Raw genomic sequence first — 23,908 nt, forward strand, 5'->3', positions numbered from 1 at the left:
TGCGCAGAGGCGTGTTTTTCTTTGCGTAGAACAAAACAGTTAGTTGCCTGCGCAGAGGTGTGTTTCTCATTGCATCAAACATAATATCTAGTAGTCTGCGCAGAGGCGCATTTCTCATTGCATCAAACATAACATTTAGTTGCCTGCGCAGAGGCGTGTTTCACATTGTATCAAATATGACATTTAGTTGCCTGCGCCGAGGCGTGTTTCTCATTGCATCTAATGTAATGTTTTGTTGTCTGCGCAGGGGCGGTTTTCTCATTGCATCAAACATAACATTTAGTTGCCTGCGCAGAGGCGTGTTTCACTTAGCATCGATCAATACATTCAGGCGCCTGCGATGAGGCGTGTTTCTCATTGCATCGGGTGTAACATTTAAGTGCCTGCGCTGAGGCGGTTCGGTCATGTCATATGCATCATTAACGACTAATATAGTTAGCGTCTTGTGTGTGGTTTTGCCTGTATGTGTGTGTTGTTCAGGGAACTTGGTGCTCGTCCCGATGCTTGTTTTGGGTTTTGTCGCTTGTTGCAGCGTTGTTTGTTGTATCTATTGGGGGGTCAGCCTGCGCTGAGTGCGCTTGAATCTTCCGTAAGGTTGTGTATGGTTGGGTGTTGTATGGGTGTGTGGTGTGAGTGCTTGTTGCGTTTCAGGTGTCTGGGTTGCTGCCTCTTAATCAACGTCTTTCCCGCCCGTCTCCGTCACGATCCCTGCTGTCTTACTTTATTATTTGTTGCCATGAATTTTGCGTGGTCCGTTGGGGTCTAGTGGGTATGCAGCGTCCGGCGTGTCTAGTGGGTTTATGTCCTTGGGTTGTCTCCGTGGAGTTCCCCAGGTCGGGGTGTTTCCTGTAGTATGGTCTTGCAGTTGTTTTTATCTGTCTATCCGTTTTGTTAGTGTGCGAGTCTGAATTGGTGTTTCGTGTGTTGTGTGTGAGGGGAGCTGTTGTCGCGGCCCGTGCCTCTTATGTTCCTGTCGGTGGCGTGAGGGTGTTTTTGTTGCACTGTCTTGTCTTGTCCGGTTCGTGCTTGTTTGCTTTAGTCTTACAGTTTGTTCCCTGGTGTTTGTGTTGTGTGGGGTTGGTTGTGTCATGCACTGGTCGTGTGGCTGGTTGCGGTTGTATTATGTGTCTCCTTCTCTTCGTCCGATGGAGTGACCTACTCTTGTGTCTGAGTTCACTTGAGTGAGTGTGTTAGTGTGTGTGGGTGTGTCCTGGGTGTGTGGGTGTGTCCTGGGTGTGTGGGTGTGTCCTGGGTGTGTGGGTGGGAGGGTTGTGGGTCGGAGGTCAGTTATCTGGTCCCCCCTCGCCGCTCCGCCCCGCTTAGCCTCCGGGCTCCTCGGACCCCCGACTGGGACTGTCTCTTTCTCTGTCATTCCTCTCGGGGGTGCCTGCTGCGAGGCTGCTTTGGAAGGGGTCTGATGTGGTGTGGCGTAGCCAGTGGAACCAGCGTTGTGTGTAGCGGTCCCTTTGCCGCGGGGTGATTGCTTTCATATCTTCGAATTTCCACTTCTTCTACCCAGTGTCTCAGTGGGGGTGTATTGGTCTGCTTCCAGTAGATGGGGATGGTCGCCTTGGCTGCGTTGAGTAATCTGGGGATGATGGATCTGATATATGCCTGTGTTGGCATGGTGGTTTTGTGTAGGAGGAAGGCGGCCGGGGTCTTTGGCAGTAATTCATCTCGTGTATAGTTTTCCTGATCGTCTCCCAGTATGGGCTGATCTTGGGGCATGACCACCAGATGTGCGTTAACGTTCCCACTGCCTCCTCACATCTCCAGCATTTGTCTGTTATCTCTGGGTTCCTTGCGTGGAACGTTGATGGTGTCAGGTACCACCTGGTGAAGATTTTGTAGGAATTCTGTGGTAGGCGCGCTGATCCTGGTGTTTTCTGTATCAAGGTGATGAGTGTGTCCCATTCTGCCTCCGTCATGGGTTCGCCAAGGTCTTCCTCCCACTGTCTGATACATGGGGGTGCTAGTAGGTATCTGCTCGTGATTAGGACCGAGTGGATCTGTGATATAGCTCGTGGCGGTTCCCTGTGTTGCGTGCAGAGATGTTCAAACGTTGTTGGTTCTCTCAGGAGGGATGGTTTCTGAGGGATAGATCGGGCGTGTTGCGACATTTGCGCTCTCTAGAGTGTGTGCATCTGTCTGGAAATAATTTGTTCAGTGGCCGGACGTCGAAGGGGTTCTGGAGGACGTCCTTCATGCGGATTATTGGCTTGTGTCCTATTGGGTTCGGGGTTGGGCCCATGTCCCCAGCCGGGAAGTCCGGGTTGCCTCTCAAGGGGAGGAGTGGGCCTGGGTCTGTCGTCAGGTATTGCTTCGTGCCTTGTCTATGCCAGACTTGCATGGTGGCCGCTACGAATGGGTTGTTGACGTGTTTGTGTTTATATGTTGCTTTAGGGATCCATGGTAATGTTCTAAGGTCGCAGTTTGTCGTGTCCGATTCTAATTGGGTCCACGGTTTCGTGCCGCTGGCCACCGTCCAACTGATGATTCTCGTGAGGTGTGCCGCATGGTAGTATTTTTCAAAGTCTGGCAGCGACAGTCCCCCGCGGAGTTTGGGGAGGATTAGTTGGGCGTGTGCTACCCGAGGTGATCTGCCTTTCCATATAAATCTGCATACTTCCGTTTTCAATGCCTTGAAGAATGATTGCGGGGCTGTTATCGGGACTGTTTGAAAAATGAATAGTAGTTTGGGAAGCAGCGTCATTTTGACCGCGTTTACCCTTCCTAGCCATGATATGTAGTAGGAGTTCCATTTTTGTAGTTCCTCTGTTGCCTTTTTCAGAATTGGGATGTAGTTGTGTGCATATAGGTCTGCTGGGTTGGGTGTGAGCCAGACCCCCAGGTATCTCAGTCGGTGGTCGCACCAGCGGTATGGGTGTTGTCTCTGGATCGTGTATCTCAGTGCGTGGTCGACGTTTAGGTTCAGAATTTCCGACTTCGAGTGGTTGATTTGGAGATTTGAAAGTCGGCCATATAGTTCGAATTCTGTCTGTATTGCCCGGAGGGAGTTTCCTGGGTTCGTTACCACGAACAGAAGGTCATCCGCGTAAGCCAGGATTTTGTGGTGCGAGTTTCCTCATTCCTTGAATATCTGTATGGTGTCGGATCTTGTTGAGGAAGGGCTCCAGTGCAGAGCGAACAGTAAGGGATGTGGAACGGATCCGATAGACGACATTGATCCTGATTCTTGCTGTTGGGTTTGTGTAGAGTGCCGTCACCCAGGTGAGGTATTTTGTCCCAATGCCAAATTGTTTGTTTTAGGGTTTCGAACATCAGTTCCCAGTCCACTCTGTCGAACGCTTTTTCCGCGTCAGTTGACAGGAGTAGTACCGGTGTCTTTTGTGTTCTGGCATGGGCTATGATGTTTAGGGCTCTGATGGTGTTGTCTCTCACTTCTCTGCCTGGGATGAATCCCGTTTGGTCCGGGTGGATTGATGCCGGTAGCAGTGGCGCCAGTCGGGTCGCGAGGATACTCGCCAGAAGCTTAAGGTCCGTGTTTAGCACGGATATTGGGCGGTAGTGTATTGGCCAAAGTGTATTGGGCTGTCGGCGTGTCCCCGTCTTGGATGGAATTTAGTGCCACCAGAAGTTTCGGTGTCGTGTCTTGTGTGAACGTTTTGTAATATTGGAGGGGGAGGCCATCTGGTCCTAGTGCTCTGCCTGTCTTTGCTCTTTTGATGGCAAATGCTATTTCCTCCGGTGTTATGGGTGCTTCTAACGCCTCTCGGCCTATGTCTCCTATACCTGGTACGTTCGCGGTGTCCAGGTATTCCCTGATGGTGTCAATTATGTTCGTCCGTGGGGCTCCCGGGGCAGCTTGATGAAGGTTATATAGGTTCTGATAGTAGTCTTGGAACGCCGTGGATATTTGGTCTGGCCGGTGTCTGAGTTGCTGTCTTGCGTCTTTGATTTTCGGGATGTAGAGTTGGGTCTTGCGTTGTTTGAGGAGGTTTGCTAGCAGTCTCCTGCATTTGTCCCCGTGTTCATGTATCATGTGTTTGTAGCGTTGATATGAGCGTTGTATCGAGCGGTTGAGGTGTGTGGTGAGTTGATCTCGTTTAGATACCAGGTCCCTATACGTTGTCGCGTCTAGGGTGAGTTTATGTCTTGCCTCCAGGGTTACAATGTCTTGGCTGAGGTCGAGGATCACTTGCCTCGCTGTCTTCTTACGGGATGCGCAGATTGCAATGATTTGGCCGCGGATCACTGTTTTGTGTGATTCCCAGCAAGTCAGTGGCGTCACGTCGTCGGTTTCGTTCTCCTCAAAGTACGTTCGTATGGAGTTGCTGATTTTATCTACCACTGTCGTGTCGGATAGGAGCGATTCATTCAGCCGCCACGACATTTGTCTGGGCCTGTATAGCGGTGACTTAATCCACATGCGGATCGGACAATGATCTGACCAGGTCATTGGTAGTATCTCTGCGGTGGTGAGGAGAGTCAGGTTTTGATGTGGTGTGAGGAAGTAGTCGAGCCTTGTGTATGTTGAGTGGGTCTTTGAGTAGAAGGTGTAATCACGGGCCTTTGGATGCAGAGCCCTCCAGCAGTCTGCTAACTGGTGGCGGTGAAGGAGGCGCCGTGTATTCGCGTATCTGTTGTGCTGCAATACTAGCAAGCAAAGACCACAACAGGGCATAGAGGAACAGGAAAGGTAAGTATTTAAATCCATAGGTTAATTCTGATTGGATAATTTCCAATCAGAATTAACAATCCCACGTGGGAGATATCTAGACCTCCCACTGTGATTGAGGCACTGTGCCTTTAACGCCGGGTCAGGTGGCTGACCCCGGCGTCTATTAAAATGGGCGGTCTCCCAGCGTGCAGCATCATACATGCTGCCGCTGGGGGACGTAGAGGAAGACGCGGGCGGCATCCGTGGCTGGGAGGATGCCGTCCGCCGAGCGCACGTCAGGAAGGGGACCGCGGACGGCTGGAGGGTGAGTGCTGCGAGCGGACTGCAGCCTCCCCTCGCAGCCGCCCGCGGGATCCTGACATTACCCCCCCTCAAAGACCACCCAGAGGGCGGGAAGCAGAAGGCTTCAAAGGAAACCAGGCATGAAAGGAGCGGACCAAAGAGGGAGCGTGCAAATCAGAGCTGAAAACCCAAGACCGCTCCTCAGGGCCGTAACCCTTCCAATCCACCAGATATTGCAGCCGACCCCTAGAAACACGAGAGTCGAGAAGGGCAGCCACTTCATACACGTCACTAGAGACAGTGCGAGGGGAAACGGGCCGTCCGAGGGGACGAGAGAACCGGTTACACAGCAAGGGCTTCAAAAGCGAGACGTGAAACGTGTTCGGAATACGCATGGAAGGAGGCAAGTCCAGGGAGTAGGAAACGGGGTTAATCCTACGTAACACCTTGTAGGGACCAAGAAATCTGGGAGCAAACTTCATCGAGGGAACCTTGAGACGGAGGTTCCTGGAGGACAACCATACCCTATCACCCGGAGCATAAGAAGGGGCTGCACCCCTACGGCAATCAGCAAACTTCTTCTGAGCAGCTGCTGAACAAGACAGCGCAATATGGACCTGATCTCACATCTTCCGCAAAGAGGCGAGGTGCTGGTCCAAGGCGGGCATTCCCTTGTCGGAGAATGCACCCGGAAGGACAGAAGGCGGAAACCCATAAGCAACCTCAAAAGGACTTAAGCCAGTAGGCGAATGAGACACCGTATTCCTGGCAAATTCAGCCCACGGAAGGAGGCGAGACCAGTCGTCCTGGTGCGCATTAGTGAAGCAGCGCAAATACAATTCCACAGACTGATTAGCACGTTCGGCTGCGCCATTAGATTGCGGGTGATAGGAAGTGAACGACAAGGAGACCCCCATCTCAGCACAAAAGCCCCTCCAAAACCGAGAGACAAATTGAGGGCCCCTGTCAGATACGATATCCTGAGGTACCCCATGCAAGCGGAACACTTCCTTGGCAAACACCTGAGCAAGCTGAATCGCAGAAGGCAGTTTCTTAAGCGGAATAAAGTGCGCCATTTTAGAGAACCTATCCGTCACAGTCAATATCACTGTCTGACCATCAGAAGGAGGAAGGTCTACAATAAAATCCATGGATAAGTGGGTCCATGGTTTCTTGGGTACAGATAGAGGCATCAGTAGACCCTGGGGTCTCACATTAGGAGACTTACACTGCGTACAGACCCGACAAGCCTGTACAAAATCCACTACGTCTTGCTTAAGTGAAGGCCACCAGAACTGTTGAAGGAGGCCCTTATAAGTCTTGGTAACCCCCGAATGACCAGCAGTTTTGGCGGTGTGAAATAAAGTTAACAACTTTTTTCTGTCATTTACTTTAATGTATAGTTTACCAACAGGCGTCTCAGGGGGTGCTTGGGTTTGGTATGTCTTAATATTATCAAGGAAAGGAGACGAAACAACCAAACGGGTAGCAGCTATTATCTGAGACGCAGGTACAATAGGTTCAGGAGTTGGGTTAACAAATTCTAAAGGTTCATACTGCCGAGAGATAGCGTCAGCTTTGGCATTACGGCAACCAGGTCTATAGGTAATAACGTATTGGAAGCGCGAAAGAAATAGAGACCATCTAGCCTGCCGGGCGGACAACCTTCTAGCATCAGCTATATAGGAGAGGTTCTTATGATCTGTAATAACCATAATTTTGTGTCTAGAACCCTCTAATAAGTACCTCCATTCCTTAAAAGCTAACACAATAGCTAATAGTTCCCTGTTCCCAACATCGTAATTATTTTCTGGATCAGACAACCTTTTTGAAAAGTAACAACAGACATGGAGGGGTTCGTCATACGATAACCTCTGTGACAGTCCTGCTCCCACACCCGATTCAGAAGCGTCTACTTTCATAACAAAGGGAAGAGAAGGATTAGGGTGGTGTAGCACTGGAGCAGAGGCAAATGCCTTCTTGAGAGTTTCGAAGGCCTTAAGGGCTTCAGGAGTCCCAACCCTAGCGTGTAGACCTTTTTTAGTCAGCTTCGTTATAGGGGAGATAAGTGGTGAAAAGTTTTTTATAAATTTCCTATAATAGTTAGCAAATCCTATAAAACGCTGGATAGCCTTAAGTCCTTGGGGAAGTGGCCAGGACAGTATGGCTTCCAATTTAGCAGGATCCATACTGAAACCCTGCTCAGAAATTATATATCCTAGGAATTGCACAGAGGTCTGATCGAACAAACATTTTTCTAACTTACAATAAAGTCCGTTCTGTAATAACTTTTTTTTTTTTTTTTTTAAATTCTTTATTTTTGTGGTGCATTGAATGGGTACATACACTCGTAATGCCACAACAGCAGTAACAAGAAAGGTGGAGAACATAGTTTTACATACATATGGCATAGATGATTACTGCACACATTTTTATAATAATGAGCTTAGTTACAGGCTTATCTTCCGTGTCTAGAGTATATGCAAAAGTGTGTCACCGTTAGTGAACTAGACATAAAGGTATATGCTTGTGGTACATGTTAGGTACTGAAGAGATATATTTAGACATACTAAGCTATACAATTCTATGAGCTGTCTAGTTTAATGACGTTTAAGATTATATTAAATGCTATGTCACATAGGTGCAATACCTGAGTTACGCTATGCATTTTAAAGTAGTAAGGTATGCAGACGCTAGTATGCTCATTCGTATTCTGCGCTTGTAGTGGTAATTATACATTAAACAATCTTGCTTTTAAGAATGCAGGGAATAATAGCTTTCTAAAGACATGCTAATTAAGCTGACCAGGTTAGTGCTCAGGGTTACAGAACGATTTATAAGTCAGCTTAGGAATAGGTATACCACTGTCCACCAGGGAGCTGCTCCCCCAGTCGATATTGGCACAGGGGTCTAGAAGGTGAGAGAGCTGGAGGCAGAATAAAATGTCCCTCTGGAAGTGAGTGAAAGGTAGCCCTTCAGCCACCACGCTGTCGCTGTGCCAGGGTGCCTGGCTCGCTGCCAGACGCCGGGTACCGCGCGAGATCTCCACCACTCGCATACCGCCATAAGGGATCCCCTCCACGGCGGAGGTAGAGGTGAGTGTTCTTCTGCTTCCCCTTTTGAAGCGTTATAGGTTGCGGGCTGCCGATGTGTCTATAGTTCGCCTTGTGTTCCTGCCCTGAGGGTGAAGGAAGCGCTGGGTCCTCGCGTGGGGTCTCTGTGTGTTCAGTCGCGGTGGAGGTGAGTATGTAGTTGAGGTCTGAGGGTGCAGGCGGATGGCTGCAGATAGGTTCTGTGCCTGCTGTGTCAGCGGTCCGCCCTGGTCGGGAGCCTATTCCAGTGGGTGTTATCTTCCCCTGCTCTGCTGTGTCGCCTCTGATCCTTACTACCTAGTGCACGAGGCAGTCAGTCGGCCGCCATTTTAGGGTGCCGTGTCCAGGCCGCGATTCTCCGCAGGGTGGGTAAGTGTGGTGAGGCGTAGCAGTGGTTTGCCATGGGGACCGGGATGACCCCCGCCGGTCCAAGGGGGGGGGACAGGGCAGCGGGGCGCCGACCGGAGAACTGGGAGAGCGGCCGTCTCACCCCAGCTCAAGCCTTCCTAGGCCGCAGACCTCAATCAGGTTACTTTGAATCCGGATCGGAACTTGAGGGGTATCCCCGTGTTCAGCGTCAGCTAGTGAGTCCTGTGGGTCCACAGTTAGGGCTGTAGCTGTGATCGGATCGCCGTTAGCACCGATATTCCGGTTCTGGTGCAGGAGCTCAGACGACATGCGTCTGATCCGGTCGGCTGTCAGGCCCCGCCCCTGTAATAACTTTTTAAGCACCATCCTAACATGATTATGATGTGACTTCAAATCAGGAGAATATACAAGTATGTCGTCAAGGTACACCACGGCACAGACATGTAATAGATCCCTAAGGACATCATTTATGAGGTCCTGAAACACAGCAGGAGCATTACACAGTCCAAAAGGCATGACCAGATATTCGTAATGCCCACTACGCGTATTGAACGCTGTCTTCCACTCGTCATTCTCCTTTATACGGACAAGGTTATAAGCCCCCCTGAGGTCTAATTTAGTGAAGTACTTAGAACCTTTAACACGATCAAACAACTCAGTGATGAGGGGGATAGGGTAGGCGTTTTTAATTGTTATATTGTTCAGACCCCTGTAGTCTATACATGGCCTTAGGTCACCCTCCTTTTTGGCAACGAAAAAGAAACCAGCCCCAGCAGGAGAGGAGGACCTTCTGATAAAACCTTTACTTAAGGCATCCTGTATGTACTCCTCCATGACCTGGTTCTCTTTTTCGGAAAGAGGATATACCTTACCCCTAGGCGGCATAGTATCAGGTAAGAGGTTTATGGCACAATCATATTCACGGTGCGGGGGCAGTTTATCTGCCTCCCTTTTTTCAAACACCTTTGCTAGGTCTGCATACACAGGAGGGACAGAAACAGAAAGTGCTTTGGCTGTGGGCACATTAAGCAAGATAACAGGACAAACACGGGTCATACAATGTCTTTGACAAGATTTCCCGCAGGAGAGAATCTCCAAACAACCCCAATCAATCATTGGGTTGTGTTTAACCAACCAGGGGAAGCCCAAAACGATAGAGGCTGTAGGAGAGTCGATTATTTGAAAGGACAATCTTTCCTTGTGCAAGGCACCCACAGACATAACCAGTTCTTGGGTCTCATTGGTCACCAGAGGTTTCTCCAGTGGTCTACCGTCTATGGCCTCCATGGCCAAGGGAGTAACCTTTTGGATCAGAGTCAAAGATGCGGTTTTAGCAAAACTCTCATCCATAAGATTGTCAGCAGACCCTGAATCTATCAAGGCTTTGGTAATCACAGTAGTATTTCTAACAAAAAGGGTAACCGTAATAAACGGTCTATCAATGGGGACGTGAGGGGAAAACGACATAACACCCAAGGCCGACCCCTCTATAGGCCTTAGGTGCTGAAGTTTCCCTGCAATTCAGGGCAGGTTCTTAGAAGATGTCCCCTTTTCCCACAGTAAAGGCATAACCCTTCCCTTCTTCGATATGATTTTTCAACCTCAGTTAACCCAGTAGCACCCAATTTCATGGGTTCAGGGGGAGGTTGGCTAGAAGGGGGTAATGCTAGTAGCGCAGTATTGGGTAAAGCAGGTAACATCTGTGTATACATACGCCTCTGACTATGTCTCTCTCTAATACGATTATCAATACGGATGATATAATCATCCAGAAGGACAGGCAATTCCCTGGATGCTATTTCGTCCAGGATGTAAGCGGCCAAACCCTCCTGAAAGGCCGTTACGAGAGCGTCATTATTCCAAACCACTTCGGCTGCTAAAGTGCAGAATTCAATAGTGTAATCCGCTACCGATCTGTTCCCTTGTCGAACCCTAAGCAGAACTTTGCCAGCAGAAGCAACCCTACCGGGTAGACCGAAAGTACGTTTAAAGGCTGTCAAAAACAGCAAAGGATGTAGGGGATGTATTTTCCCATATGGGATTAGCCCATGCTAAAGCTTTCCCGGATAGATGGTTAATAAGGAAAGCAATCTTGGCTCTATCAGTGGGATAGGAACGAGGATTCATTACTAAATGGATATCAATTTGGTTGAGGAAACCACAACATAATGCCGGATCACCACTATAACGCTGTGGTGGTGTCATATGCACTACATGAGCAGGAGCGGGTACTGGCTCGGGAACAGGTTCTGGCATCGTAGCAACTGCTTCTTGGACACCAGGCTGCAAGTGAGCGGTACGAGCCAGTATGGTTTGTAAAGCCTGAACAAATTGGTCCATACGGTGGTCTAAACTATCCATTCTAGCTTCCTGACTAACCAATAACAGGTTCCATTAAGGCCCTGTTGTAATGTCACGATTCCGGGAACCAAACACGCTAACACACACACAGAAAAGGTGCAGTACCGGACCTTAGAGTGGCCGGGCTGAGCACTCAAAGAATAGTCAGGAGACAAGCCGAGTAAGGGGAACCAGAAGACAGAATAACGAGAAACAAGCCGAGGTCAAAGGGTAGGAGAAAGTCACAAAGTAAGATAAACAAGCCAGAGAGTACGTAACCAGAAACAAGTTCAGTAGCGCTTTGTGGGGATGAGGAGTCTTGGTCAGGGTGTAGTGCCAAGTTCAGATCTCCTCCGAGTATTAGGGTGCCTTCTGTGAATTTCATCAAGGCATTCAGCGTGCGTCCTAGGAATTGGTGTTGTTTTGTGTTCGGGGCATACACATTGGCGAACGTGTATGTTTGGTCCAGAATTGTGCCTTTGGTGAATATGTACCTGCCTTGGTTGCATCTGAGCGTAGCCTTCTCCGTGTACGGGATGAATCTGGAGAAGAGTATGCCTACTCTCCGCGTGCGTCCGTCTGGGTTGTTGCTGAAGTATCCCATTTGGAAGTTGCGGTCTTTCAGGGCTGGTGCTCTGCACTCTTGAAAGTGGGTCTCTTGCAGGTAGGCTACCGACGCCTTGTAGTGTTTCAGGTCTCGCAGTAGTCTCGTCCGCTTCTCCCTGATGTTCAATCCGCGTACGTTGTACGAGACGATGTTTAGATCCTCCCGCGCGAATCCATTTGATCCCGGGGCCGACATCCCATGGGCGGCCAGGGGGGACTATTGGGTATGGTCGGGGGTGAGGGGAGGAAGGTGTTGGGTGATGTTGAGCTCGTTGGTGTCTGTATTGGATGGGTTGTGTAGATGTTTTCGCATGCAGAGTTTGTTCCTGCGCTGTGTGTGTTTGTACTGCCTGTGAGGGTTCAGTGTCTGTATAGGGTAATGGACAGTTGTCCCGTCAGTTCGACTGTTCGTCCGGCCTATTGGAGGGACCAAGTCGACTGTGGGGAGTGTGCGTCCCCTTTTTCTAGGGGGGCGCGTGTCCTGTTCTTATGGGGGAGTCGGGCTATGTGTCCGAGCTGGTCCTGCCGAGTCCGTGCAGGTGTTAGAGTTTGTGGTTGGTGTTGGGTTTGGTGTGTGTGGTCTCCCGTCTCTTTAGTGGCTATGTGATCGGTGCTTCTGCTCATACTCTTGTTGAGGTGCGTGTGTGGGTCGTTGGTCGTATTCTGTGCGTGGTGGGGCTGTCGTTAAGTTGCTTTGGGGTGCTCAGGTGTGGCGGTCGTCCCGTCAGCCTGTTCGTGCGTGCGGCTTCACTGGGGGGGCCTATATTTTACGGGCCTTGTGGTTTTATGGGGTTCGGTTGTGTGCCTTGGTGGTCCAGCCGTCCTCTTTGGTCCGGTGGGGTCTCGGGGTTGCTGGTCACGTGGGCCTGCGCTAGGGGTACTATGGCTTCTCCTGTTTAGTGTCTCTAGTTCTGGTGCTTTGAGGTCTGGGGTCGTGGTGGGGTGGTTTGTCCCTCTATGGTGTCTTAGTGTGTCTCATCACCTTTTCGTATAGTGGGCTTGTGTATTGAGCGTGGTCGAGTATTCGTCTAGGGGTTTGGTTGGGTCTGGGTGCGTTGAGGCGTTGCATGCGCGAGGTGGGTGCAGTGCGCGTTCAACATTACGTACAATTGACATAGCGCACGTAGCTGGCGTACGTTACAACCCCTAGCTAGCATTCCATTGTGCGTGTTCGTATTTCACCACCCGTGCCCGTGCTGCCTGTGGCTCTGCATCCCTTTCCTGCTTTCCCCAATCATGCTTTCTTGGTGCGCCCTAGGGTGGGCATTTAAATCATAATGTTCCCCGCTTCCCCCTCCCTTTTCTTCCCTCCCTCCCCCTTGCCCTCTTTTGCCCCCCTCTCCCCTGTCTTCCCGCTTTTTTTTTGTTTTTTTGTGGTTTTTGTTTTGTTTCTGTTTCTCCCCCCCCCTTCCGTCTTTTTGTGTCCCTTCGTCTGTGTTTCCACTCAGTGCTCATTTAGCTCAAACATTTCCCTCCCTACTCCTTTCCCCTTACTTTCCCACCTCTTGTGTGTCTTTGCTATGGGTGTAATTTGCGGCCATGTAGAGTGCTATCTTCCTGTCATGCAGATTCGTAGTGTTGGGGTGTTGTATGCGTGTATGTCTTTAATCTTTCTGGTCCCTTTGTCCGGCCTATGTGCCCGTTCCCCACCCCAATTGTCCAGTTCCCCGTCTTCTGGTGGAGGTTGCATATGGAATAATGCGGTAGTCCCTTTAGACCTCCCGGTTGCCCCTCTCCCTCCCCAATCCTACGTGCCCATTCTTGTGCATGTTCCCATAGTTGTTACTCACAGTTCAGTGTGGTCTAATTATGGCCCATTGGTCCCCCCAGGCTGAGTGGTGGTCTGTTTACCGCTCACGCCGTGCTTGGCCTTGATTCCAGTCACGTCGGCGTTGGTGCTGGGGCCCTTGTGGGTTTTGTTCCGGTCTGCGTGGTTGCTGTGGGCCTGGTGGTTTCTGGAGGAACGACCTCGCTAGCCAGTCGGGTACTTGTAACGGCGGGAGGCCTAGGGTGCGCAGGAAGCTTGGGACTTCTTCCGATTTTCTCAGCGTGAGCTGGTCTGGACCCTGTCTGGCTGTCAGGGAAAATTGGTAGCCCCAACAGTATGGGATGCCTGCTTGTTGTAAGGCTGAGGTCACCGGGCGCAGGGCTCTTCTTGCTTGTAGGGTATAACGGGACAGGTCTTGATAGATGGATATATTTTGCCCCTCTAGGTGTAGGGTTCCCATGCGGCGGGCAATGAGTAGTATTTCTTCCTTTAGCTGATAATTATCTAGGCAGCATATAATATCCCTGGGTTGGTCTTCTGGGGCTGGCAGGGGTCTCTGTGTGCCCTAACTAGGCCTATTCTGGGTATATGCTGACCCCCCAGTACCTGCATGAATATTTGCCTCAGCGTTTCAGGTATATTTTCGGACGGGCCTCCCTCTCTCACCCTGTGGATGCGTAGGTTCAGCCTGCGGCCGCGGTTGTCCAGGTCATCTATCCACGTGGTGAGGTACGCCATGTCTGCATCCCGGTGGTGACTGCCGTATTAGTGTGCTCCAGATCAGTTCGGAGCGCCTTGGTCTCTGCCTCCGCCACGGACATGCGAGCCTCCATGTTAGCCATGTCTGCGCGGAGTTGGGCTACCTCCTCGCGCACCACACGGCCCAGGCAGTCAGAAAGGGGCTCAAAGTCCGCTTTTGTGAGGAGGTTGGGTAATATCTCCCTCCATCCATCTTCAGGCGGCATCAGGGGCTCTGATGAGAAGGACAAGGCAGGTGAGTGCCTGGCTGGGGTGGATGGAGTGGAGTCCGGCGCTTGGATCGCGGCCTCCATTTCCGGTTGCGGCGATCGTGCGCGGGCCGTGGAGTGGAGGTAGGACCTGATTGTGTGGTCATTGAGCTGAAGTGGTCTGGGTGCCTATAGCGGTCCTTTAAGTAGTAAATTAGTACTTTGGTTACATATTTGGAATAAATGCAACTTTTTGCTGTATTTATTTGGAGCATGTGGCAAGAAAAGAATAGGGTTTATTATATATCTATTTTCTACCATTATCTTTATGTTTGTGCTTTCGCACAGAAGGAGGTGACCAGAGCTCTGACTGGTGACTATGGGCAGAGAGAACGTAAATGACCACTATAGGCACCCAGACCACTTCAGCTTAATGAAGTGGTCTGGGTGCCAGGTCCATCTAGTTTTAACCCTGCCTGCTGTAAACCTGGAAGGCTATAGATTTATTAGAGGGTATACACTCCCCACAAATACAACAATCACTACATAATGACTGTGGTAGTTAAAAAAAAAAGCTGTCATGGAGTATAATACAATCAAGTAAATACAACATATCATTAATTAAAACTGAATACAATGATAAGAATCGGCAAAATGAATTCTGGCAAAGAATTCAACAGAGTTCATGTAGCAAATCACATATAAAATATTACAAAAGTGGAGTGGCCACAGATAAATTAGATTAATTAGCACATGTGACAACAAGTAAAAGAAATACATTATATATTAAAAACATCAGGTTAATAGGAATTAACTTGGGACCAGCAAGGGGACAAGTCTCAGTTTCTACATAAGCTGCCTGGAGGAACTGGGACCTGACCAATTTGTCCTGATCGAAAATAGCAAAAAGTCTCATCTTTTTCCAGGCTAAGTTGCCCCGTGAAGTGGTTACATTTTTTGCTGTGGAGGAAGAATAAAAATGATCTCCCTCACTGCTTGCTGTGCCTTGATGACATCCTCACCTGTCCTTCAGTGATGTCACGCCATCCTTGTGATGTCACTAAGCAAGCCTGTCAATAGTCAGCACAGCTGAGGTCCCTTCCAGTCCATACTAGACTTTAAATGAGCAATGATGCAGGAGGCCATAGCTCAGAGCCACGGGTGGATACAGCCTTCACTATTGCACTATTTTTTTTTTTCTTGTTTGGTTTTAGCGTATATGGAAACCAGTGAAGCTTGAAACATTTCAAGTTAATTAAATGCCAAACTGGACACATGGAGGTGACTATGTCCCAAATGTTTTTAATCATAAATAGGAATGAGTCTATATAGCACTACTATCTCCAAAATATGTAGATGATCCCAGATATAGGGAGTAAACTATATAGACATATTCCTGTTCATGAGTGAAATAAATAGACTATTTTGAGACTAAACTCAAATTACAAGTGTAATACTAAGTTTTGCCACAAGGTGTCGCCAAAGGATTACTTTTCATTTTCTATCTATCTATCTATCTTGGAGCAGAAAGCCCTGCACTGAGATTTTTAGCTGTAAAATAGTTTCCTGAGGAGAATTTTCTCAGTAGAAAATGTTATAACTAAAATTTAAAAAAATGATACAAAAATAACTTTAAACAAATAAGCAGCTTGCCCAGTGTCCAATGGCGTATCAGCTTGCTCAGTGTCCAATTAAAGGGACTATAGTCACCAGAACTACAGCTTATTGATTTTGTTCTGGTTAGTAGAATCATTACCTTCAGGCTTTTTGCTGTAAACACTGTCTTTTCAGAGAAAATGCAGTGTTTACATTACAGCCTAGTGATAACTTCACTGGCCACTCCTCAGATGGCTGTTAGAGATCCTTCCTGGGTCAGGGCTGCCTAAAATGCACCCAAACATTCAGCATGCAGACACTGAACTTTCCTCATATAGATTCATTGATTCAATTCATCTCTATGAGGAGATGCTGATTGGCCAGGGCTGTGTTTGGTTCATGCTGGCTCTGCCCCGGATATGCCTCTTTGTCAGTCTCAGCTAATCCTATGGGGAAGCATTGTGATTGGATCAGGCCACCACTTCTGATGATGTCAGCAGGTAGTTTGCCGAGTCAAACAGCATGCAGAGCTACAGCTTCAGGCTTGAATACAAGTAAGATTTTATTATTGTTAGGGAGGCATGAGGGGATCAGGGGGTTAGATGGTGGTTTTAACACTATAGGGTCAGGAATACATGTTTGTGTTCCTGACCCTATAGTGCTCCTTTAAGTTTAGAATGTAAGGTGTACTTATTGCAGAGGATGTCACACTCAGAAGTAGACAACAGAGTCAGTGTGACCTAGGCATGTGACATTCATGAAGGGGCGGAGCGATTGTTAAGTTGCCCGGCTGTGTTCCTTCATACTGCCAGTTTTACCAGAGCAAGCATTTTTGCTCTGAAGTGCATGTGTATTTTTTTTTTTTTTTTAATTCTTTATTTTGTTCGTGCAAATATCTTACATGTGGATTGGCACTGCCACAACAGCTGGTGCAATCAGATTTGTATACACATTTAATCACATGGCAGTTAAGAAAATCATCGCACTTTTTTCTTTTAAAGTAGGCAGGTAAACAAGGCTATAACGTAAGCTTCATAAAAACAATAGAAAACATTAGCTTGGTTCACAGATAGGCTTCCCTCAGCAGGCACATTGAGAGTAACGGGCAGGTTAGGGCATCGCTTTATGAAACTGGGATGAGCACACCTATCCGAGATACTGACTATTCATGGTTAGACGGTCAATACACTAGGTCTTGTTTAGGCTATTAGTGAATCAAAAATAAACAGAAGGATCTCAGTTGATCGTGAGTAAGCCAAGACAAAGCAGGTGTTAGAAGGAGTTGGGTTAGATATTCTGACATTATTAAGGTTAAGATTGGGTAAACACACATCTATTAGGGACATTTCCTGGTTTGTCAGGGAAAACCTATACTAGGCTGGAAATGTCTAATGACTACTACAGGGTATATCGTACCTGGAGACCGCTGCCGTCTCGGTCTCCCTAAGGGTAGGGGCACGGCACTGCCTGCACATCATATCAAATCAACCAATCAGTGGTGAATAGTTTAAGAAACTAGTAGCAAACTTAGTGAAGCCAACTATAAAAATAAACAGATAAACATTATGTTCATAAGGTAACATCACTTTCATGGGAGAGATATTTCCATGCTGCCAGCGCCCAGTTACAGGAAGGAGCAAGTCCCAAAGAGTCCCGCACAGCCCCCTCATCCGGCCCATACCTTCCAGTGTCATAGCCTCTACTGGCAAAACAAAAAGTTATCAACAAGCTTACAGTAAATCAGCAATGAAGCTCTATGACAGAAAGCTTCTCGAGAGGCGATGTACCAACATATTAAGAGCGACTATTGCTGATTAAATAGAAAAAAACATTCAGTAGGCAGTATTAATGGTACTAGGCATGATGTGAGGTGAAAGTCCGGCAGGAATGAGACATGTCTGCAGTCCTCAATCTCCAGCCTATTCATCCGATCCCTTTTGGTTGCGAGATGCAGTCCCCGAGAGCCACTGTCTCCTGAGGCGTCAGAGGCATAGCTGTGGTGAGGTACTCGGTGTCCGAGTTGCGATGGTGCAGCTGTAGTTTGTCAGTCACTCTGTGCTGACCTGCTGGGTAGGGAGCCTCTGTACTGCTACAGGGTTGTTGCGGCTTGGCTTTGTTACGGGTGTTTGTCGTTGGACAGGCCCTGCGTCGGTGCTTGCGCTGCCAGTTCCTTTGTTGGTTCCGCTTTGGGGAGCCTCTGGTGGCCTTCATTCCGCATCCGCCCCTGGGGACCGAGGGTGCCAAGTGTGTGGATGCTGGGATGGTCCGTTTGGCTGTAGCTTTGGTTATCGCTCTTTCCGATATCCTGGCCCAAAAGGCATTAAGGATCTCGTCTAGCATAGCCATGGTGTCCATTATCAACACTCCTCCTGTTCCCATGCTTGCTGGCTGGTTTGTGGAGGCCGCCATTTTAGTGTTGGTGACCCCCGATGCGTGCGGTCTCTGGGACAGGAATGTCTGCGGTGGCCCTGCTGCTGGTGCCGGGATGCCGGGGGGGGGGAAGAAGGCTCGTGGGTGGACCTCCGCAGGTTGGAAGTTTGCTTTTAGGGAGCTCCGGGGTGGGCGATCGGCCACCTCGCCCGCACCCTTACTCCTGATCAGGCTTGTGGTCGTTGCGGTAGGCCCCATCCGTGCCGCACAAGTTCCCAGCGGGGTAACGGTGCAAGAGTGGTCTTATTTTGTTCTCCCCTGTTGCCCCTGCTTGGGTGTTGCGTTTGTGATCGGTTATGTAGCCCAGGAGCCAGGGTTTTTCAGGCAAAACTGGATTATAGACGGGAGCTCGTGCTGTGCACGTCTGTGCAGCTCCACAGCCAGGCTCCGCCCCCAGTGCAAGTGTACTTATTTTTCCCCTTAAATTACAGGGAGCGCTATTGTTTATTACTGATTAGTTAGGAAGACACATTATAGAGAGAAGATGCAGAACAAAACAAGTGTTTAAATTTAAAGGGACATACATATACATATTTTATTCACTGTTATTATGGTGTAGCAGGACATAGATATTGTCTCTTTTGAGGAGGTTGACATTATGCGAACGCATGTTTATGGGCTCAAGTTGTCTGAGTCACGGCCAGTTTATTGGGATAAGGGGTGTGATTCCTCACTTTTGTTTCTACTGAAAGTAGAGGAAGCAATAGATGTAGCTGTATTGGTAAATTGTAAACCTTTATTTAGGTCAAGTTTAGATTCTTTAATAATCTGAGTCTTGTCAATTTCAGAAAATAAAATGAGTAATGAGCAAGGGAGTAAAATTAAGTATATCTACCTTTCAAAGCCTCGCGGAGTGGGGGAAGGGGTGACAATACGTAAATAGGTAGGAGAAAACTGGAACGTTAGGAATACCTGTTTGTATTCATAATACTCTAGTGTTCCTTCAATGAACGAAAAAAATAAAGAAAAACAGCCAACCAATTTAAGCCAACCTTACAGTAGAGAAAATATTGACTTTACCTAGCCCATGGCCATTTCGATCAATTAATCAAGTAATTAGTACAATCAATAAACACAGCGGTGAAACATGAAGGTGCTTTAACTAAACTGCAGTAAACAAATACTATGTGCAAGACAAATATAAAAGACATGGAGATCCCAAAAAATACAATTAAAAATACATTTCATACATATACAGTGCAAAAGTGCATAGCTATGTACATACGTTTTCATCATATATCTCATCAATGTATCTTAAATTTAACATTTTTAACAATTGCTAATAAAGTATTCTATAATGTGCTATACAAAATGCCATCTAGAGGCCATTGTGGAGAAGACATCAATAGTACAAATTTAGAGTGAACGGGGAACTATTCTTTTGACATGTGTTAATTGTTATTGTCTCTTAGATACTGATTTGAACACAGCAGCTGGATAGAAACGGTTATAAATTTTGTACCTAAGAGCCAATTAATACATGACAAAATAATTTTTTCCGATCCAGATATTCCTAAGGCGCAGCTTGGTGAGATGGTAACGGGTTCGTCATTAGGGGTCATCCAGTGGAACAGTGAGAAAAACCAAGTACAGGAGATTCATAATAAGATCTGTAATTAATTACTGAAGCTCTTTGGTAAGAGAAATGGGGGTGATAGGCTTAAGATACAGCACATGGTACCCTAAAATTTGAATTTTTTTGCAGATTGTCATTGTGAAATTTAGGAATTTCTTAAACCCTTTACTAAAGGCACATAAGAAGAGTCCACCTAACAGGCATAAAATCGTCAGAGCAGAGACTTCATTAAAACAAAAAGAGACCACAAGGAGAGGTAATGTCTCATATTGTAGCAATGTGGCATGGAATTCCATGATTAGGAGTGATACAATGCATCACCCTTTGTCAGGATTCCTCCATATTGTCTCGGAACTCCTCCATGTTGAATTCATCCCGAACGGCATTACCTGTATGACTTCCGGGTTTCGTCGATCAGTGTCCGTCCATGCATCTGACGTCACACGCTTCCCTTCAAAAGGAAGCCTCTAGTCTACCACATCTAAGGTGCTCAATCAATCTTTGTGGTTTGATGTGCTCTCGCTACTTGCTACATTGTTGCTGCTCCGCTACAGAACTCTGCTAAACTGATTTCCTGTGTACCGAACCTCTGGCTATGATTCTAGCTTCGCTCTACTCCACTCTTCCTCTCAAGGAACAGACTTAAGGACTTCAAATCCCATCGTTCATGGAAGGAAGTTCTCCAGTGATTGCAATTATTAATTGGTTCTTACCTTAAGTTTTATGAGAAGGATATGGAATGCTAAAGTCTGCCCTCTGGGCTTCTCCTTGCTATCTCTTTTTAATGTAATTTGCCAAATTACTCAAATGTTAATTATTATTATTAAGTCTAATGACTACAATCACTTCGCATACCAGGAAATATTTTGTTATCAAGTTTATTTCTTCAAGTTAAAACACTGTTACTTTGTACAACAGGAATCACCGGCTCTTTCAACTTTATATTGAAGTTGAATGGACTTTACTGCTTGTTGCTAATTAAGCATTCCTTATTTTCATTTGAAACCAATTACTATTTTTCTTGTGAAGTTATACTTAAAGGACCACTATAGGCACCCAGACCACTTCAGCTCAATGAAGTGGTCTGGGTGCCAGGTCCCTATATCTTTAACCCTGCAGCTGAAAACATAGCAATTTCAGAGAAACTGCTATGTTTACACCTAGGGTTAATCCAGCCTCTCGTGGCTGTCTCCCTGACAGCCGTTAGAGGCGCTTCCGCGATTCTCTCTGTGAAAATCACAGTGAGAAGACGCTGGACGTCCATAGGAAAGCATTGAGTAATGCTTTTCTATTGGCTGTTTGAATGCGCGCGTGGCCCTTGCCGCGCATGCGCGTTCGGCGCTGCGTCGTTAGGAGGAGGAGAGTTCACCAGCGCCGAGGGAGCCCAGCGCTAGAGAAAGGTAAGTGGTTGAAGGGGTTTTAACCCCTTCAGCCCAGCGGGAGGGGGGCCATGAGGCTGGGGGACACCTAATAACCCTGTAGTGCCAGGAAAATTAGTTTGTTTTCCTGGCACTATAGGGTTCTTTAACCAAGATTCCCATTCTGCATTATTATTTTAAAACATTATTGTTTTATTATAATTTTCTCGCGAGAGTATTGCACCCTTATTCAGGTAAGAAATATGACCAATTTGGGGAATGGTAATTTGCAATTCCAAATATATGGTATATCTTCTTATGTTACATAGTTACATAGCTGAAAAGAGACTTGCGTCCATCAAGTTCAGCCTTCCTCACATATGCTTTTGCATATGGCAAAAACCCCAGTCTGAAGCGCTTCCAATTTTGCAACAAACTAGGAAAAAATTCCTTCTTGACCCCAAAATAGCAGTCAGATGTCTCCTTGGATCAAGCAGCTATTAACCCACTAATTAGAAATTGTATCCCTGTATGTTATGTTTTTGCAAGTATTTATCCAATTGCAATTTAAACATCTGTATAGACTCTGACAAAACCACCTCTTCCAGCAATGAGTTCCATATCCTTATTGCTCTTACTGTAAAAAAAAACTTTTCTTTGCCTTAGATGAAATATCCTTTCTTCAAGCCTAAATGTGTGACCTTGTGTCCTATGTATAGCCCTGTTTATGAATAGATTTCCAGATAATGGTTTGTACTGGCCCCGAATATATTTGTATAATGTTATCATATCCCCTCTAAGGCGCCGTTTTTCCAAACTGAAGAGATTTAAATTTTTTAACCTTTCTTCATAACTAAAATGCTCCATTCCTTTTATCAATTTTGTAGCTCGTCTCTGCACTTTTTCTAGTGCCATGATATCCTTCTTTAGAACAGGTGCCCAAAATTGCACAGCATATTCAAGGTGTGGTCTTACCAGCGATTTATAAAGAGGCAAAATTATATTTTCATCTCGAGAATTTATGCCCCTATTTATATATGACAAAACCTTACTGGCCTTAGCAACGGCAGATTGACATTGCATATTGCTACCTAATTTGTTGTCTATAACAATTCCCAAATCCTTCTCGTGTGTGGTTATCCCTAGTTCACTACTTGTGCATTCTTAACCCCGAAGTGCATAACTTTGCATTTTTCTACGTTAAATTTCATCTGCCATTTTAGTGCCCAGTCCCCCAATCTATCCAAATGCCCCTGTGAACTTGTAAAAGTAGGTCAAACTATACAGAAAATTAAAGAGCACTTTTCTAGGCAGGCACAGTGTATCACAATTTCAGCTTCAAGTCATTGAACCAGTTCAAGAACTGATTAGGTCATTATATACTAAAAAAGACTCTGCCTGAGAGAAGCTTTTTGGATAATGGAATTGGATTCCCTAACCCCTAGGGTAGTGGTAGGCAACCTTTTGCACCACAGATGTTGCACTACAGATAATGCTCTTAGAGCAGTGATGGCGAACCTATGGCACGCGTGCCACAGGTGGCACGCCGTGCCCTCTCTGTGGGCACGCGGCCACAGGTCCGCCATCACTGCAGAGTAGGCACCTGCCTGCCTGAAACGGCAGGCGCCTACTCTGCTTCCGTGTCGGGAGGCAGGGGGAGGGATCTGTGATGCTGATCCCCTGTACTCCCGCGCGATGCTGTGTGGAGCGTTGCCGAGCGTTACCATGGCAACGCTCCACACAGCATCGCGCGGGAGGACAGGGGAGTTGCTTCACTGATCCCTCCCCCTGCCTCCCGACACGGAAGCACTGCCTGCCACCACCAGACCACCAGGGATGGCTGTGTCCCCCCCCCCCCCACTTCATTAAAGGTAAGAAGGAGGGAGGGAGGGAGGGGGGGGATACTGACACACAGCACCCCTACCCCCCCCAGAAGTACCCTTACCCCCCCCAGCATCACCCCTATCTCCCCAGCACCACCCCCCAGCAGCACCCCACCCCCTCAGCAGCACCCTAACCCCCACAGCACCACCCCACCCCCCCAGCAGCACCCTACCCCCCACAGCACCACCCCACCCCCCCAGCAGCACCCTACCCCCCCAGCACCACCCTACCCCCCCAGCACAGTACCCCTACCCCCCAGCAGTACCCCTACCACCCCCAGCAGTACCCCCATCACCCCCAGCAGTACCCCTACCCCCCCAGCAGTACCCCTACCCCCCCCAGCAGTACCCCTACCCCCCCAGCAGTACCCCCATCAACCCCAGCAGTACTCCTACCACCCCAGCACCACCCCACCCCCCCCAGCAGAGTACCCCTACCACCCCCAGCAGTACCCCCATCACCCCCAGCAGTACCCCTACCCCCCCCAGCAGTACCCCTACCCCCCCAGCAATACCCCCATCAACCCCAGCAGTACTCCTACCACCCCAGCACCACCCCAGCATTATTTATTTATTTATTTTATCTTTCTCTTTATTTCCTTTTTTTATTTTTCCTTTTTTTATTTTTTCATTTTTCATTTTTCATCATTTTTTCATGATTATTTTTTTCTATATTTTTTTCTTTATTTATTTATTTTTTTTATTTTTTTTTCATTATTATTATTTTTCATTATAATTTTTTTTCATTATTTTTCATCAATTTTTGTAATAAGGTTTTTTGTCATTATTATTACTATCATTTTTCGTTAGTTTACAATTTGTATTATTCATTTTTTAGTTTATTTTTATTTTATTTTATTTTTTCATTTTTCTTCTTTTTTTACTTATATCTTTATTTATTTATTTTTTATCCTTATTTGTATTTGCATTTTCATATTTTCATCTGTATTTCCATATTCAATTCCAATTTTATCCCAATTATCTTCATTTGTATTTCTTGCACTTTACTGCTTTTTACT

The sequence above is a fragment of the Pelobates fuscus genome, chromosome 10, assembly GCF_036172605.1.
Source record: "Pelobates fuscus isolate aPelFus1 chromosome 10, aPelFus1.pri, whole genome shotgun sequence".
NCBI lineage: Eukaryota > Metazoa > Chordata > Amphibia > Anura > Pelobatidae > Pelobates > Pelobates fuscus.